Source organism: Lygodium microphyllum, chromosome 2 (assembly GCF_053477565.2).
Source record: "Lygodium microphyllum isolate KBCC chromosome 2, Lygodium_microphyllum_v1.1.10, whole genome shotgun sequence".
Taxonomy (NCBI): domain Eukaryota; kingdom Viridiplantae; phylum Streptophyta; class Polypodiopsida; order Schizaeales; family Lygodiaceae; genus Lygodium; species Lygodium microphyllum.
Window position 1 is genome coordinate 72,819,119 of NC_141136.1, and position 17,358 is coordinate 72,836,476.

General features: G+C 42.7%; 1 protein-coding gene across 2 annotated transcripts in view; it reads right to left on the reverse strand.

The window, feature by feature from the left end:
• RH39 overlaps positions 1-17,358 on the reverse strand; it is a 48,921-nt gene that overhangs the window by 20,081 nt on the left and 11,482 nt on the right. The window lies entirely within an intron of this gene.

Below are 17,358 nucleotides of genomic sequence, written 5' to 3' on the forward strand. Positions count from 1 at the left end.
ACCTTGGCTGCAACAAGTATCTCCCCAGTGTCAGAGAGCTCTTCAATGACCACACTAGATGCAATATTTGCCTTTGGCAACTTCTTTTGAGAGAGAGCTGTCATCATCTTTCTTGCAATCCTTCTTTTTCTTACCTTGTTGTTTCTTGCTCTTTCTTGTAGTACCGACAATCAGGTTTGTTATACCCTTTACGCTCACATTGATAGCAAGTAACATCCTATTGTTAGCCCTTGCTTTTACTCCTACTTTTGCCTTTATTTCTTGCATTACCTCCCTTTTCTAACTTGCCTCTAAGATGATAGGCTGAACCACTACTTTCTCCACTGGACTTTCTTCTAATCTCCTCATTAAGAAGACAGCTCCTAACACCATCAAAAGTTAAAGCATGGTTGTTGCTTAGTGAAACAACCAAAGACTCCCAACTATCAAGCAAAGTCATCGACAAGAAAATAGCCTTCAATTTATCATTAAAGGGCTGCAAACCAGAGTCTTGCATAACTGACTCAAAATCCTTGTGAAAGCCCTCAAATGCTCAAATGTTGACTTAGACTCATCCATGTATGCACTTGATTCATTGGAGTTGTGTTTTCATAAGTGTCCATTAACTTGTTTCATGTGGCATAAGCTGTATCAAGACACTTAATGTCTGTAAGTATATCATCAGACATAGCCATTTTAATGTACGCAATGGCCTTCTTATTGAGTCTAGCCAATCCTCATCTATCATAGTTGCAGGCTTGGTTTCCAAGAGAGCATCATCACAATCCTTGAGAAACAAAATGCCTTGCATCCTATCCTTCCACAAGTCAAAGCCAGTGCCATCAAACCTCTTGATTTCAAGAAGGGATTTAGTGTCACTGCTACTAGAAGCATTAGTGACCATTATTCAGCAAAGTCCCAAGTACCAATGCTGTATTTTATGACAATAAATATTAGGCTGAATATTCAGCTAATTTCAGCCCAAAATGTCAGGAGATAAGTGCAAGATTTGATCCAAGTTAATGTACAGTAATAAAAGGACTTCAACAATATAACTGAGATTTCAACATGTAATCCATGCATACATCACTACAAAGTGACTCCCACTTCAGCAATATCACTAGAAACACATTTGCAACAATCCCAAATCCGCAAGTGATCACTAAGACTGCTGCACCATGAATATTCAACAATATATCAACTCAACGGGAGCTGCCACATATGTGTACTGCATACATATGTGCCCAAATGCACTTCCGATACACATGAATACCAGATTTCTCTGTGATTTCTTCAAAATCTCACAAGTGAGAGATAATAAACTCGAATTTTACTGCTTACAGCACCAAGATTGCTTCAGCAATGTCCCCAATGTGCATTTCACACATCAATTTTGCCAAAATTTACAAATTTCAACAAAAGCCCCAAAATTTAACTGACCAATCTACCCCAATCGCATTAATGCATGTTCCCGAGAGCATATAACATGCAAATTTAGCAAAATTTTGCAGAATTTTGCAAAACCCCAAATTTATCAGGTCCAAATGTGCATCAATGTAAGTAAATTTGGCTCAACTGAGCAAAATTTCACTCATACATGAAAAGCCCAAAAATTTTCAAGGCCAATGTGCACAATTTCTACAATTTCCGGATCCAATGTCACTGTTATGCATGAACAGCATCAAATCTGGGAAATGCCCCAAATTTTCGGGCACAAATATGCACAAATCTGAGAACCATGCTTACACGCACAAACCTCCGTCAGTGAGTAGGGGGGCTGCTTGCAAAAATTTAAAAAAATGAAGAAAATCTACCTAAAACGCAACGAAAAAGACCAGCCATTCCCTTGCATTGCTTGCACCTGACTGAAACGTGAGGAGGAACCAGCCGATGACCTGTTGCCTGCCTGTGATTGACTGCTGCTGGCCTGAAACGTTGTCACCTGCACAACCTGACCTATCGCCTCGTCCGCTTGGTCAAAGCTGACCTATCACCTGCTGTGGCCTAGTCTGTCTAGTCAAAACTGACCTATCGGCTACCTCGCATGGTACACACATGTCCAACAAATGACAACCTGACTAGTGTGAGCAGAAAACAAGCATGAAACACTGTCAACAGACCATTGCCTGTCTTGGGAAGCGCACACACTTTGCCACTGCTCTAATACCAGTTTGTTGGGATGAGTGCGCCATGAAGTGAGAGACAGAAATGGAGCAAGATCAATGTTGAGAGTGAGAGTGAGAGAATCCCAAAATGAGTATACCAATTGAGTGTCAGTACACAAAGAATAAAATGTATTTATATGTTAGGGTACAAATAAGAGTGTGTTCACACCTGTAAATTTATACACGAAGATTAAGGGACTTTACACCCAACAGAAATCTTGGTTTGTGCAACAACGCTTATGGAGCATTGTCTCAAAAGCTATTATGCATCCCCAAATCCCAGATCCTATTCCTCCAAGTTGGAACCACAACAACTACGAGGAAGCAATTCTTACATGGGAGTTGGATTATGCATGTGCTTATTCTCCTCTTCTCAAATATATCTAAAGAGGTTCCTCAATGTCAAAATGACTAAGTGACCAGAGAGAGTAGGGTTTGCGAGGAAAAACACAGTGTGTGTACGACAAACATTGAGAGAGAAAAGAAACACAGAAGATGATGAAAGATGAATCATGCTAATGAAGTGAATCTAATACAAGGGTGTCGTAGCACAAAGGAGCCCTAGAGTGCAGAAAGACTGTCGAAGAAGCCTCTAAGTCTGCAAACGCAGGATGAGAAGCTGTTGCCTGGAGCAGAGAGATTGTTGTCGAAGGGTGAGGAGTCTCTGAATCTGCAAACACAGGGATAAAGAGTGATACCTACGAGTAGGGAGACAGCCAATGAAGCCTCCGTCTGCAAACGCAAGCCTGATGAGGTGCCGCCAACTGCTGTAGTGACATTAGAAGGGTTGGAAGCAACCAAGAACCAAACGCAAGGTGCACTTGCCTCTGATGAAGCTGACGCCTACTAGAGAGAGACACCAGATGGTGAGAAACCTCCTTGGCAACCAAACACAAGAAGGTGGAGATAGGGTGGATGTTGATGCTAAGAGAGTGTAGACTCCAAACGCAAGGTGTAGGAACACAGAAGATGTTGTCGCCAACAATGGAGGATGGACGCTAGCTGAAGACGAGCACGCTACCCCCATAAACACAGCCAACTGGAGATGAAGGCTGCCGCCAGGAGAGTGTGGAGATGGTGGTAGGAGAGAAGAGAGAGAGATTATGAAAGAGAGTGTGTCAGAAGACTAACGAAGAGAGAGTGGGAATGACGGACTGAAGGATCAGCCATAAGGAATGAATGAGAGAGTGGCTTATAAATAGGCACAGTCAAATTAGGTTGGCGCCCCGAGGGAGGGCATCAACTGTCTAGGGTGGCACCACACTGTGGGTGCCCGGCATAGAAACAAGGAACGGCCGTTCCGGCATATAGGAACAGTCTAACACGTTCTAGACCCTCGGAGGAGGTGAAACGGCCAAGGAACATTCCCAAGGCTGTGCCCTACCGTTCCCTGTCATTCCCTGTTTGGAACTGCTGTTCCAGGCCTGTAGACCAAAAATTTACGTTTTTTACGTTTTTTTCTAGCTTGTATCACGCTACTACCACATGTTCACCCATCTCCATCGCCTAATGTGCACACCCTAATCTCTCTCTCTCTCTCTCTCCCTCTCTCCCTCTCTCTCTCTCTCTCTCTCTCTCATTCAAGATTCAAAGTGTCAAGCCAATCAGGAGTCCATGCAAAGTTCAAATTTGATGCATTATGAACTCTTGCAAATCACAATCAAATTTCAGCCTATTCTCAATTCTAAGGTAATCATCCATTTATATTGTCTAATTTCAAGTAAAACTCGGATAATTGAGGCAATTCAAAGTAATTTGGAACTATGGGGGTAATTCAGTCAATTTTGGGATATTTGGGTCGATTTGGAGCATTGAGGGGTATTGGGGCAATTAGAGGGACATTCTTTTGGGGCAACTTGGGTCATGCAGGGCATATTTGGGACACTTAAGACATGAGTCGTTCCTCCCATTCCCGTCCCCACACCTTGGACATTCCCCCCATTCCAAGGTGTCTCGTTCCCGTTCCCATTCCCTGTTCCACGTAACTATGGCGCCCAGTCCCTTTTTGGGGCTGTCCACTGTCAAACCCTAAATCATAACGCAGAACGCAAAACTACAAGTGAAGGGTTTCTCAACACCCCCTCTCAGGCCCAAAAAGGGGAAGAAGAGAAAAGTGAGGTGGAGAGGCAATGCTACATGTTGAAAAATGCGCATGCAGCAGGTGCCACTTGGACAGTGTCCCTCGTGGGAAAATTGTTCACTTGCCCAAGTGCCCTAGTACAAAGATAATGCATAGGAGGAATGTCGGTGCCACTCCTAGAAAGTGATAAGTGGTGGTGTGTGAAGAACTTCATGGTACATACGGTCCCTCTCTGAATCGGAAGGAGTAGAAGTGAGAGTCCCCTTAGAAGTCGAAGAAGAATTGGAAGCCCCCTCTGAGGGCGAAGTAAGAAAATCCCCCTCTGAATCCCAGTCTGAGAGAGAGAGGGAATCCAACCACTCATGGCTCACTAACTGCAAAGCATCTGATGACAAAGGAAATGCCACCGGTCGTGCCGAAGACGGTATCTGGGGCTCGAAAGAAAAAGCCGAAAAACACCCAAAAGTGACCTCTCGAACCTGAGTGGAAGAGGGTGGGAAAGGAGGCTCGAGATGAGGTAAGGGTGGGGAATAGTCACAGGCTCTCAGGAGAGTGAACTGTGGAGGAGATGTGGGCTATGGAAGCCACTATACCTAGAAGTAGGTGGGTAAAACCTCCGTGCAGTGGAGTGGTCTTCAAGAGGACTTATCACCTCGTAAGGTCTTAGAGCCTCTATGTGCCGGAAAGGACTTAGTGCGCATCGAATGCGGCTTATTGCCTTGAGTATAATACTGCGATAGCGGATGCAGAATGATCTTTGTGGCCCAGTAAGGAGAGGTGGCACAGAAAGTGCCAGGTGGGAGACACGTATACTCCGGGGGATGGGGAGCAAAGGTCAAAGTCATCAATCTTCGGAGGGATGATTGTTCATGCCGCAGTAATAGCACCAAGTAGAAGAGCAATCTGTCGGAGGAGAAGCCGTGGTATCGAGGTGGCAAGCTGGAGAAGAAAGGGTGGAAGGGAGAAAATGGATATCTCCCAATGTGCAGCAGAAACGATAGAGAAATCAAATGTTGATGCCAAACCCGTCACCAGTCGTTGTCTTCTCAGATGAGGAGGATCTTTGTGGCTCTCTGAGCACCTCTCACTCTGATAACATGTCAAAATGACTAAGTGACCAAAGAGAGAATAGGGTTTGCGAGGGAAAACACAAAGTGTGTATGGCAAACACTAAGAGAGAAAAGAAACACAAAAGATGATGAAAGATGAATCATGCGGATGAAGTGAATCTGATACAAGGGTGCCGTAGCACAAAGAAAGCCCTAGAGTGCAAAAAGACTGCCGAAGAAGCCTTTGCTGAGTCTGCAAACGCAAGACGAGGAGGTGTTGCCTAGAGCAAGGAGACTGCCATCGAAGAGTGAGAAGCCTCTGCATCCACAAACACAGGGATAAAGAGTGATACCTACGAGCAGGGAGACAGCCGATGAAGCCTCCGTCTGTAAACGCAAGCCTGATAAGGTGGCACCAGCTGCTGTAGTGACTTAGAAGGGTGGGAAGCAGCCAAGAACCAAACGCAAGGTGCACCTGCCTCTGATGAAGTTTACGCCTGCTAGAGAGAGATGCGAGATGGTGAGAAACCTCCCTGGCAACCAAACGCAAGAAGGTGGAGCCACCAGAAGGGTGGAGGATGACGCTAGATAGGGTGGATGCTGACGCCAAGAGAGTGTAGACTCCAAACGCAAGGTGTAGAAGCATAGAAGATGCTTTCGCCAACAATGGAGAATGGATGCCAGCTGAAGAGGAGCACACTGCCACCATAAACGCAGCCAACTAGAGATGAAGGTTGCCGCCAGGAGAGTGTGGAGATGGTGGTAGGAGAGGAGAGAGAGAGAGAGAGAGAGATGATGGAATAGAGAGAGTATGTCAGAAGACTGACGAAGAGAGAGTGGGAGTGACAGACTAAAGGATCAGCCATAAGGAATGAATGAGAGTGGGCTATAAATAGGCATAGTCAGTCTAGGGTGGTGCTCGAAGGGAGGGCATCAACTGTCTAGGGTGGCACCACAGTGTGGAAGCCCAATCCCTTTTTGGAGCTATCCACTGTGAACCCCTAAATGCAAAATGCAGAACACAAAACTACAGGTGAAGGGTTTCTCAACACTCATGTAATAACCTCCTATATGACAACTTTAAATGTATGGGAGAAGTAACAAATGTTGTACCAGGCTCCATCGACCATGCAAGCTATGACCTTTTATGGTCAGCTCTATCAAATTAAGTTCAAATCAAAGGATACTATTTAATCTTTTCCACTTCATGTTACACACGTACACGATCAGCTTCGGCACATGTAATCTATCCTTCCAGAGACATCTTCTTGTGGGAACTATGTTCTATAAGCTCCCTCCCGAGTTTGATGGAGTAGTCAATGCTCTACAGGCACAAACAACATTGACACCAATTAGCTTTACTCGTATGTTCTCCACGTTGCTTGAGCATGAGACTTCTTTGAGGTTACAAGGGAGTACTATGGTGGCCATGAGAAGGCTTTTGCAGCTTTAGAGAGAGGTGATAAGAGGAGAAGACGAAGGCCCAATGTTAAGACGGAACATTTATGCAAGAATTGCAAGGAGCTAGGGGCCTCACAGAAGGAGGAGGAGAAGAAGCAAGATACAAACTCCCTCTATCGCATTGCTTTCCTTTGACTCCAACTTCGATTCAGATCCTCCAATACAAGTGAAGACCAAGGCATGGAAGGGCTCATCTTTTGCAATGAAAAGGAAGGTCATAGCCATGGTTACCAAGGGTTTCTGAAACGTGAGGTATGAAAGGAGTTTCATAGGTTTCATACAAGTTTCGTAAAATGTTAGAAACGGGTTTCATTCAAGATATTAAAAAGTATGAAAGCTTTATATGCATATATAGTATAACTCATGTGGCGTAGAAAACACAAATTGATATTATTCATATTCTATATAATACAAATGAACATTCAACATAGCATCAATATTTATATGCATCGTGGTCCACTATCCATGCCCAACATCGACTTCAACTATAAAAGGGGCCATCAATATATGCAATTATCATGGATAACAACTTAAAACAAAACTCCAGCAATCAATGCCAATATCCATGTCAAGTAAATCCATAATAAACGATAATTACAAAAGTCCCAAGACATGTAGAGTATGGCGTTTGTTAAAGTTTACAATAGGTGTTTCATATGTTTATGAAACGCCTAGGCATGAAACAAGTTTCCCAACCTTATGAAACAGGTTTCTTGGCAACTATGGGCATAGCAACCCCTTCCTTCGTTTTCTTCTAGTGTTGGTGATGCCATCATCCCTCATGGCTCTCCATTGCTAGAGAAGGAGTGTAAGAGGGTCAAGTATAAAGGACCTAGAGAGGGGCTTTCCTTCCGCATCAATTTAAATCTAGTAGGTTTGAAATCTTGGAGCTAGGATTGACATCCAAGTTCATGATTGGTCATATATGCTACTATAGAGGCATTGTTGATAGGATGGTTAGGTATGCTACTACAGAGGCATTATTGACAAGCATAGAAAGCTCCTATAATTCCTTTCTTTTTTTCAAGAGCTATATGATTGACATCAACATCAAATTCTTTCTCAGGCACCTTGGTGGTGGCTTGATCACCCTTGCTTGGGTATCCATGGTTCATTTTGATGTTCATCGTTATATGTGTGAGAGTGCACAACAGAAGAGAATCACAAACATAGAGAGAAAAAAATAGAAGAAGAGAAAACAAAAAGAGAAGTCTGATTTACATTGAACAAAGAAGACCTACATGCAACCCAAGGTGTTAGTGAGCACAACGGATTAGGTAGAATAATGATGACAACACCTTCAACGATAAGAGAGACGGAGATGGTGATGAAGACAAAGAGTGTACAGTCTACTATCCAGGAAGGAGACGGAGAAGGCTGCAGCCACCTAACGAAGAACCTATGAGACAAAGAGTGAATGATTTGCCCAACCAAGTGTGTCAACTATAAATAACTAAAAACCTCCAAAACTACCCAATGTCATGAGGATATGTATTTTGCAAGCTTCACTTAACATGTGGATTGATTTTTAATCACATATTTAAGTAAATTTGCATAAGTGAGGTGCGATTGAGATTAGTACAAATTAATGAGCTCGAGACCCGAGGGAATCAACGAAGAAGGCTGCAGCCACCTGACGAAGCACCTATGAGACAAAGAGTGAATGATTTGCCCAACCAAGTGTGTCAACTATAAATAACTAAAAACCTCCAAAACTAGCCGATGTCATGAGGATATGTATTTTGCAAGCCTCACTTAACATGTGGATTAATTTTTAATCACATATTTAAGTAAATTTGCATAAGTCAAATGCGACTAAGATTAGTACAAATTAATGAGCCCAAGACCCAAGGGAATCAATGGATGTCAAAGGCGAAAGTTGCAATTAGTTATGTCACACAGATACTAGGTGGTATCTAGTGCCAATTATTGGCCTAAGTCATTTACTTGGCCATAACTGTCAGTTTATGATACTAGAGATGTGGAGTTTAACGGTACTTAACGTCGATCTGATGGTCAAAAATGGCAGAAAGACACTCAAGAGATAAAGTGGCCTAGCCAATTTAGCTACTGGCTAGTTAGACTCTTTTTTTGCACTAAAATAATAATTATTTTAATTTTCAACCATTTTAGACCGAAAATTAATGCAATAATGTGGATAAAGCTCGATATTCATTTGAAAAGGCTGCCTTTTGTTAAGTTTTTCCAAAGGGAGGCTTTAAAAAATGTGGGGAAGGCTGGAAGAGCAAAAACGAATGCTTTAAAGAGAGAGAGAGGGAGGATCGTTCATTCTTGCAAGAAACATATCGTGAGGAGCTGAAGCAACCATCGTGAGCTGAGTTTCAGCCATTACCAATAGGCGTTTGCAGATTTGGAGCAATTGACAACTGCACTAGATCCTAGGCAGTTGGGTGACAAACCTACGCTGAAGGCGACAACAAAATTTGGGTCTCCAGGTGCAAGCGACAACATTTATTGTTGTTAGGTCAAGGTAGCAACTGCATTTGACTGATTAATTGATTTTCAGTCATTTCTGATCACAAAACTCTAAATTTTCTCTCTCCTCAACATTCTCTCTCATTTCCCAGCCATTTCACAACCTTGCTTTTACTTGGCCATAAGTATCAATTGGTGACATTAGATATGTGGCGTTTAACGGTACTTAAGGACACTCCAAAGATGAAGTGGCCTAGCCAATTTAATTATTGGCTAGTCAAACTATTTTTCTAGGCACCAAAATAATTATTATATTAATTTTCAATCATTTTAGATTAAAAATTAATATAATAATGTGGATAGTGCTGGAAATTCATTTGGAAAGGCTGCCATTTGTTAAATATTCCAAAGGGAGGCTAGGAAAAACGTGGCAAAGACTAGAAGAGCAAAAACAAAGGTTGAGAGAGAGAGTGGATCATTCATCCTTGCTAGAAACACATCGTGAGGAGCAAGAGCAATCATCATGAGCTGAGTTAGCCATTACCAGTAGGCATTTGCAGATTTGGAGTAGCGAACAGCTGCATGAGATCCTAGGTAACTGGGTGACAGCCCCATGCTGAAGGCGTTAGTATATTTGGGTCAGGGCAGTAGCTGCTTTTGACTAATTTTCAATCATTTCTGGCGACAAAACTCTAAATTTTCTCTCTTCTCAGCATTCTCTCTCATTCCCCAGCCATTTCACAACCTTGCTTCGAAGATCTCAGCATTTGGACCATTGAAGGGTGAGGAATTTCAGTTTTCTCTACTATAAACCCTAATTTACAGTGGAAACTAGTGTTTAGCAGCTGCCTTAGGAAGCATGCCATACATTGAAGACTCCAAGTCTTGAATTATTCAGGGCTGAAGGTGATTTTCAGCTGACACCAAGTGGAGAACCAACCAACCATTCAAATTTGGGGCCTTTCCACTCTTCTCGAAGTGTATGAAGACCTATTGATTGCCCAATTCTAGGGGCAAATCAGATTGAAGACTTGTTGGTCACTTTGGACAACAAGGGGAGTTTAGATTGCGAAGGGGATTGGGAGAATCCCATTGTCAATCAACTTCTACTTGAATAAAGCTAAATAAATACCAAAAGGGGGTTTTGGGGCCAACCGGGTGTCCATTGTCCAAAGATTAGTAGGTAAATTTGTGTTTTCAGTTTTGCCATAAATGTTGGTGCTATAATTAAGTCGTAATCAGGGAATTACCACCCATCCACTGAAGGAAGGCCGATTTCATGGTTCCATTGCTAGGATGCCATCAAATCCTTTGAATCGGGGCCTGTGGCACTTAATTGCAACTTGGGATCATTCCAATCTTGCTGAAATTGCTCTCAGCAATGCATTACAACAAGCATATCTTCACATGGTGATACGGGATCAAGTGGAGAGGATGCATCACTTCTTGGCCATTCATGTGGTGAAGGGAAAAATGCAATGATTGATGTTGGACATGGTTCTGAAAACATGGGAAATGACCCAAATGTTGGCACTTCTATGCATCAAGAGGCTAAAGAATTCGATGATAGCTTCAAGGATCAGATGAGAACAATAGCAAAACTCTTTGCTGAATTAACAAAGGATTCCCAATTTACTCGATTCTTGAATGCTCCAAGGAAGGACAGGCAAAGAGAAGAATACCTCGTTTAAAAATCTCCGGGACAGTCCGAAGAACCCAAGGAGATGCCTAAGCCTTCTTTGGAAGAGCCCAAAAAGCTTGATAAGCACAAATAGTTGATATCCGTGGGACCACAAGTGCAGATGCATGGCCAACTTGGTAGTGCCAATCCATGGGAGTATGGACAGCAAGGTATTCATGCAAATGTAAGCATGGAGCAGCAAGGATACTTTCGTGAAGATACCATTTTTCATGCTATGGTTGGACAAGCATCGTCTACGTGAAATCATGGCATAAATCCCTATGGCATGCAACAGATAATGCATGGCTCACTACGCCCATGTATTCGGGTAATGCAAGAGGAATGCATAATCCCATGTATGGCAACACAGGCATGATGCCTAGGGCACAAAGTGGGGCATATAGACATGTATCTGCGCCCCCAGGGACTATTGGAGCACAAGGATTTGGTGTTGGTCATGCAAGTGTACGTGATAGTGCTGGTTTTCATGTAAATACAGCAAAGGCACCCTCTTTGCAATATATGATAATTTGACATAGGACCGCCAAAGGACTATGATGAAGGTGGCAAAAGTGTGAAGTTTGAGCCTTTCAATGGTGCACAAGATAGGCTGAAAGCACTTACTTTTATTCAGCAGTTTGATGCAGCCTATTTTTGAGACAATTTCACAGAGGTATTAAGATATGCAAGTCAACCACATTCTTGAAGGGAAATGCATTGCAGTTGTTGTTTACACTTCTCATTCAAGAAAAGGCACCTACAACTTGGGTCAATTTCAAGCAAATGTTTGCTTCAAATTGGTTGACAAGCACCTTTGAAGTAGAAATTATGACAACATGCAATCAATTGGATTCCAAGGATTGCAAGAACTTGGATCCGTTCAATAAGAAGTTTTGGGATGCTTTGCTGCCAGTTACTTCTTATCAATCAATACCCCTCCATGAGCAAGTGGAGAAATATGTTTGTGGTTTGCCAAAGGGTAAACGGGATTTTTGCATAAAGTCCATTGTTTCTAGCATGTCTCAACTCATAGAAACTGCTCCTACAGTTGATGCATTGCTGCACAGAAACTATGCACGGTTCGAGGACATTGATGCCAAGTCACATGTCAAAGAGGCTGATAAAAAAGGGCAGATCTGAAATAAAGGCTGAAAATCAGGGCAGATCTGAAAATAGGGCTGGAGAGAGGAACAGATAGCAAAGAAAGAGTGGGAAAAATGATGCACGACATAAGGAATTGATGGCTACAAATAAATGCAAATAAATGCTTGTACACAAAGAATAAAAGGTATTTATACTTAGGGCACGTAAAGGGTGCGTTCACATGTACAATGTGCGTGTACTATATACACGGAGGTCACCGGGCCTTTATATCCCAACAACCTCCCACTTAAAGGTCCGATATAAACCTCTAGCTGACCAACTCCCACTAGTCGAATGCAATGCTCGTGCTGAGCTCTGCTTAGACTTTTAGTGAGAACATCTACAGGGTTATCTTGTGTTTTAATCTTGGTCAATGTGATTTGACCATCTTCCAAAATCTGTCTGATGAAGTGCCCAAAACTGCAGTACCCATAGACATGCCGAGATCATCTGCAAGTCTGCTCAACCATATAGCTTCCTTATAAGCTTCAGAGCTGATATGTATTCAGCTTCAGTGGTACTCAGTGCAACAATGTTCTGCAACCTGGAACACCAAGAAACAGCCCCACCAGGAACTGTAAAGACATACCCACTGGTGGACCTACGAGTGTCCAAGTCACCTGCCATGTCTGCATCACAATAACCCTGCCAACTAAGTGTACCCTGCCCATAGCAAATACTTTTTCTTTGTGTACCCTTAAGGTATCGAAGAATACACTCGACAGCCTCCCAATGTGCTTTGCCAGGATAGCATTTGCTTCCACGTCATCTTTCGGGCTGTTGGCTTTGCTAAGCTTGAGATAAGGAGGTAAGGGTATCCCAAAAGGCTTAGCTTCAGCCATGTTAAATCTGTCCAGTACCTTTCCAATGTACTTTTCTTGAGATAAAAACAGAAATTTCTGCATTCTATCTCTACGAATCCTCATGCCCAAAATATGCTCTGCATTCGACAAATCTTTCATGGAGAAAGCTGATTTCACCTCATTTTTTAGAGCATCCAAGCTAGTCTTTCTTTTCCCAGCTAGTAACATATCATCCACATACAAAACAAGTATTATGGGGCTGTCATCTGTATCCTTTTTCATGTACAAGCAATGATCTGCATGGCTGCATGTAAACTCATGAGATAGCATAAAAGTATCAAACTTTTTGTACCACTACCGTGGTGCTTGCTTCAACCCATACAGGTTGCGTTTTAGCTTACACACCATCTGCTCTTTTCCAGGAACTATAAAGCCCTCGGGCTATTTCATGTAGATTTCCTCATCAATGTCACCATGCAAGAAAGCTGTTTTTACATCCATTTGATACAGCTCTAAATCCAAAACAGCAGTAAGAGCAAAAAACACACGTAAAGTGATCATCTTCACAACAGGTAAGAAGACCTCTTGGAAGTCAATCCCTTCCTTTTGTGCATAACCTTTGGCAACTAGCCTTGCCTTGTACTTGGGTTTCCCATCAACTGTCTTGACTTTGTACACCCACTTGTTTGGAAGTGGCTTCCTTCCCTTTGGCAATAACACAAGATCCCAAGTATCATTTGCATATAGAGATTTAATCTCTTCCTGCATAGCTAGCTCCCACTTACTACTGAACTCACATGACTTGGCTTCTTTGTATGTAAGAGGCTCACCCTCATCCGTAAGTAGCACATAATGCAAGGAGGGGTCAAACCTATGTGGTTGCCTTCTTACGCGCGTAGACCTGCATATCCAATGATCAACATTTTCAGGAATTGGGTCTACATCAGGAGGTATATTATTTTCAGCATTCATTTGCTGCTATAAACCATTTTCAGCATGCTGTTCAGCACCTTCATTTTCATTTCCAGCACCTGCATTTTCATAATCAGCAAGCCTATCTTGCTATCCATGACCTCCTTGTGCTTCTATTTGCTGTCCATCATCATCTAGCTCAAAACTAACCAGCTGATCATCAGTTTCAGCCTGTGATACAGCACCTTGAGGTTCATTTTTTGAAGTTATGGGTGGCTGCAAACTCTGAAATTTCACCTTTTTCATATCTTCATTAGAGGCTAAAGAGCCTTTCAGCAATTTTGCCTCATTAAACACAACATTACGGCTGTGAATAATTTTCTTGGACTGAGGTAACCACACTCTGTAGCCAAATTCACCCTCATCACCATAGCCCATGAAAATGCCCTTGGTGGATTTTGGGTCAAGTTTGTTACTCAACTCATCCCTAACAAGTACAAAAGCATCACATCCAAATATACGTAAATGGTCATATGAGGCCGATTTGCCAGACCAAACCTCCTCAGGGATGCCATTATTTAAGGACCTATTTGGAGAGTGGTTGCAAATGTGAACCGCGGTTTGAGCGCCTCTCCCCAAAATGCATGAGAAAGATTAGCCATGGACAGCATGCACCGCACTCTTTCACATAAAGTCCTGTTATATCTTTCAGCCACCCCATTTGAAGGACGACTGTAAGGGGCTGTAAACTCCCTCTTAATACGATGTAAGTCACAAAATGACTTGAATTCAGTCGATGTGAACTCACCCCCATTATCAGTTCTCAAGCATTTCAGCTTTCTATCTATCTGAGTGGTCACAAATGCATGAAAAGTTTTAAAAACAGCAAACACTTCACTTTTCTTTTTCAACAAGTACACCCAAATCTTCTTGAAACAATCATCGATAAAGGAGATAAAATATGCAGCACCACCCAATGATTTCACCGGCATACTATATACATCACAATGCACTAAGTCCAAGACATTGGACTTACGAGAGACACCACAGTAAAAGGAATTTTTTATTTGCTTTCCAAATTGACACTCATTACAAAAATCAAGTTTAGAGCCTTTTCCATCAACCCTCTTCACAGAGGTAAGAACATCAAGTCCTTTTTGGCTCATATGGACTAATCTCTTATGCCATAACTCCAAGTGGCTGCAAATTTCAGCAACTGCAAGAAACTTGCCATTCAAGGCTTTACAATGCAAACAATACAATGTGTCCTTCTTGGTTCCTTTTGCAATTAGCATGGAATCCTTTTTTACTTTCCACAAACCACCACCAAACACTGTGGTGTAGCCATGCAAGTCAAGCTGACCAACAGATAGTAAACTCTTTTTAATGCCAGGCACATATCTGACATCTTTCAACACAAGCTCTTGACCATTGTCTAAAGACGAGTGTACGGTGCCAATCCCATCAATGCTGCAAGCATGGTTATTTCCAAGGTACACCTTTCCATAACTGCCTGCATTGAACATAGCAAAACACTCCAAGCAAGGAGTTACATGGAAAGATGCACCAGAGTCTACAATCCAAGTCTGAGTGACACCATCATCAACTGACAAGAGTGCATCAATCGTATGAGCCTTGGTAATCTACATATCCTGCATGTGACACACAAGGACATCATAATCAATTGCACATAATACATCAGCCTCTATATCTGAAAGCTCTTCTATGACCACACTAGAGGCCATATTGGCCTTTTCTTTGCCTTTGGATGTCTCCAATGCATCTGTCTTTTCTTCCTTCTTCTTTTTATCTCCTACATTCTTCTTTCTCTCTTGTTCCTTCTTGTAGTACCTCCAATTAGGTTTCTTGTGGCCCTTCCGACCACAATGATAGCATGTAATGTCGCTCCTATCCTTTCCTTTGCTCTTGCTCCTGTTTCTCTGCCCTGCATATGCATTTTTCTTTTCAGTCCTGCCTCTTACATTATAAGCTGAGTTGCTGCCTTCTCCACTAGACATATGTCTAATTTCTTCATTCAAGATAGAACCCCTCACCCCATCATATGAGAGATTGGGGTTATTGCTGAGTGAAACCACCAAGGTCTCCCAAGATTCAGATCTCATAAGTAGTCTTAAGCTTCTCCCATATTGCATAACCTGTATCTAAACCCTTAATGTCTGTCAAAATGTCATTAGTGACACCCATCTTTATGTAAGCCACAATCTTTTTATTCACTCTGGCCCAATCTGCATCAAACATTAGTGCGGGTTTATCTTCCTGCAAAGCATCCTCACAATCCTTCAGGAACAAAAAGCCCTACATACGGTCTTTCCAAAGGTCAAAGACATGACCATCAAACCGTTTGATCTCCATCAAACTCTTGATGTCTGAACTGGAAGAAGTTGCAGCCATTTTATCACGAACACAAGAGTAAATGCACTAATCTGTGAAAGCACAAGCTGAACCAGCAAAATACCCTATTGTTTTTCCTCAACCAGAAATAAATCTCTGCTGTTTGTACATTAACCAGCCACTGCACGGGTAAAAGATGCAGAAATTTACCAAAATTCTGCGCAAATCCTCAAAATCTCAAGTCCAAAGTTGCATGAATGTCAGACAATCTGACCCGGCTGAGTAAAGCTTTGCCAATACATGAAAAGCCCCAAATTTCTGGGATCCAATGTCAAGAAATTTTGCTCAAAGGGACAAAATTTTGACTAATTTGGCAAAATCCCCAAATTAATTGAGGTCACCGCTCGCGATGTCTGCAATTTCTGACTCAAAAGTCACTAACAGGCATGCATTATATCAAATCTGGGAAAAGCCCCAAAATTTCTGGCTGGAATCCTCACAGCTCTGTGATCTGTGCTTCTGGCGTGTGAACTCCCATCGATGGCAAGTGGTAATGAGGGGATTAGAGAAAAAATTTGATTTTTTTGGAAAACACAAAGGAACTAACCGGGGGGGGGTCTGTTGACCCCCGTCGCATCACATCACCCCTCAAACGTCGCCCGCCTGTCCAGTCGCTAACCGCCCGCAGAGGTCACCTGCCAGTCGCCTCATTCCCAGTCGCACACCGCCTGGACAAGTCGCCTATCTGTCGCGCAGTCACCGCCCGTTTACAGTTCGACGCTCGTCTGCAATTCGCCTAGCTGTCACGCTGTTGTTGCCTGTCATCAGCTACACGCTCAGCACCTCAACTGATCCTGGTCCCGCCTGGTGCTTCACGTCAACCTGACAGCTACGCCTAGCTCTTGTCAGCTGATCCCGCCAGGTCAAACCAGACTTGTCAATCTTGGGAAGCGTGCGAGACCTTTGGTTCTGATACCAATTGTAGGAACTGGAAGGACACAACTGAGAGAGTTTGAGATTGAGCAACGTATAAGTGTGACGGCTAGAGAGAGTTTGAGTAGAGTGAAAGTACGAGACAATAAGAGTGTACCAACAATGTGTTGGTACACAGAGAATAAAATGTATTTATACTTAGGGCATGTAAAGGGTGCGTTCACATGTACAATGTGCGTGTACTATATACACGAAGGTCACCGGGCTTTTATATCCCAACATCACTGCCTCTCACCTAGAGCCTAGAGAGCCCGAGTATGATGACGAGGGAAATGTCATTAGTGAGGGTGATTTTGTTGAGGAG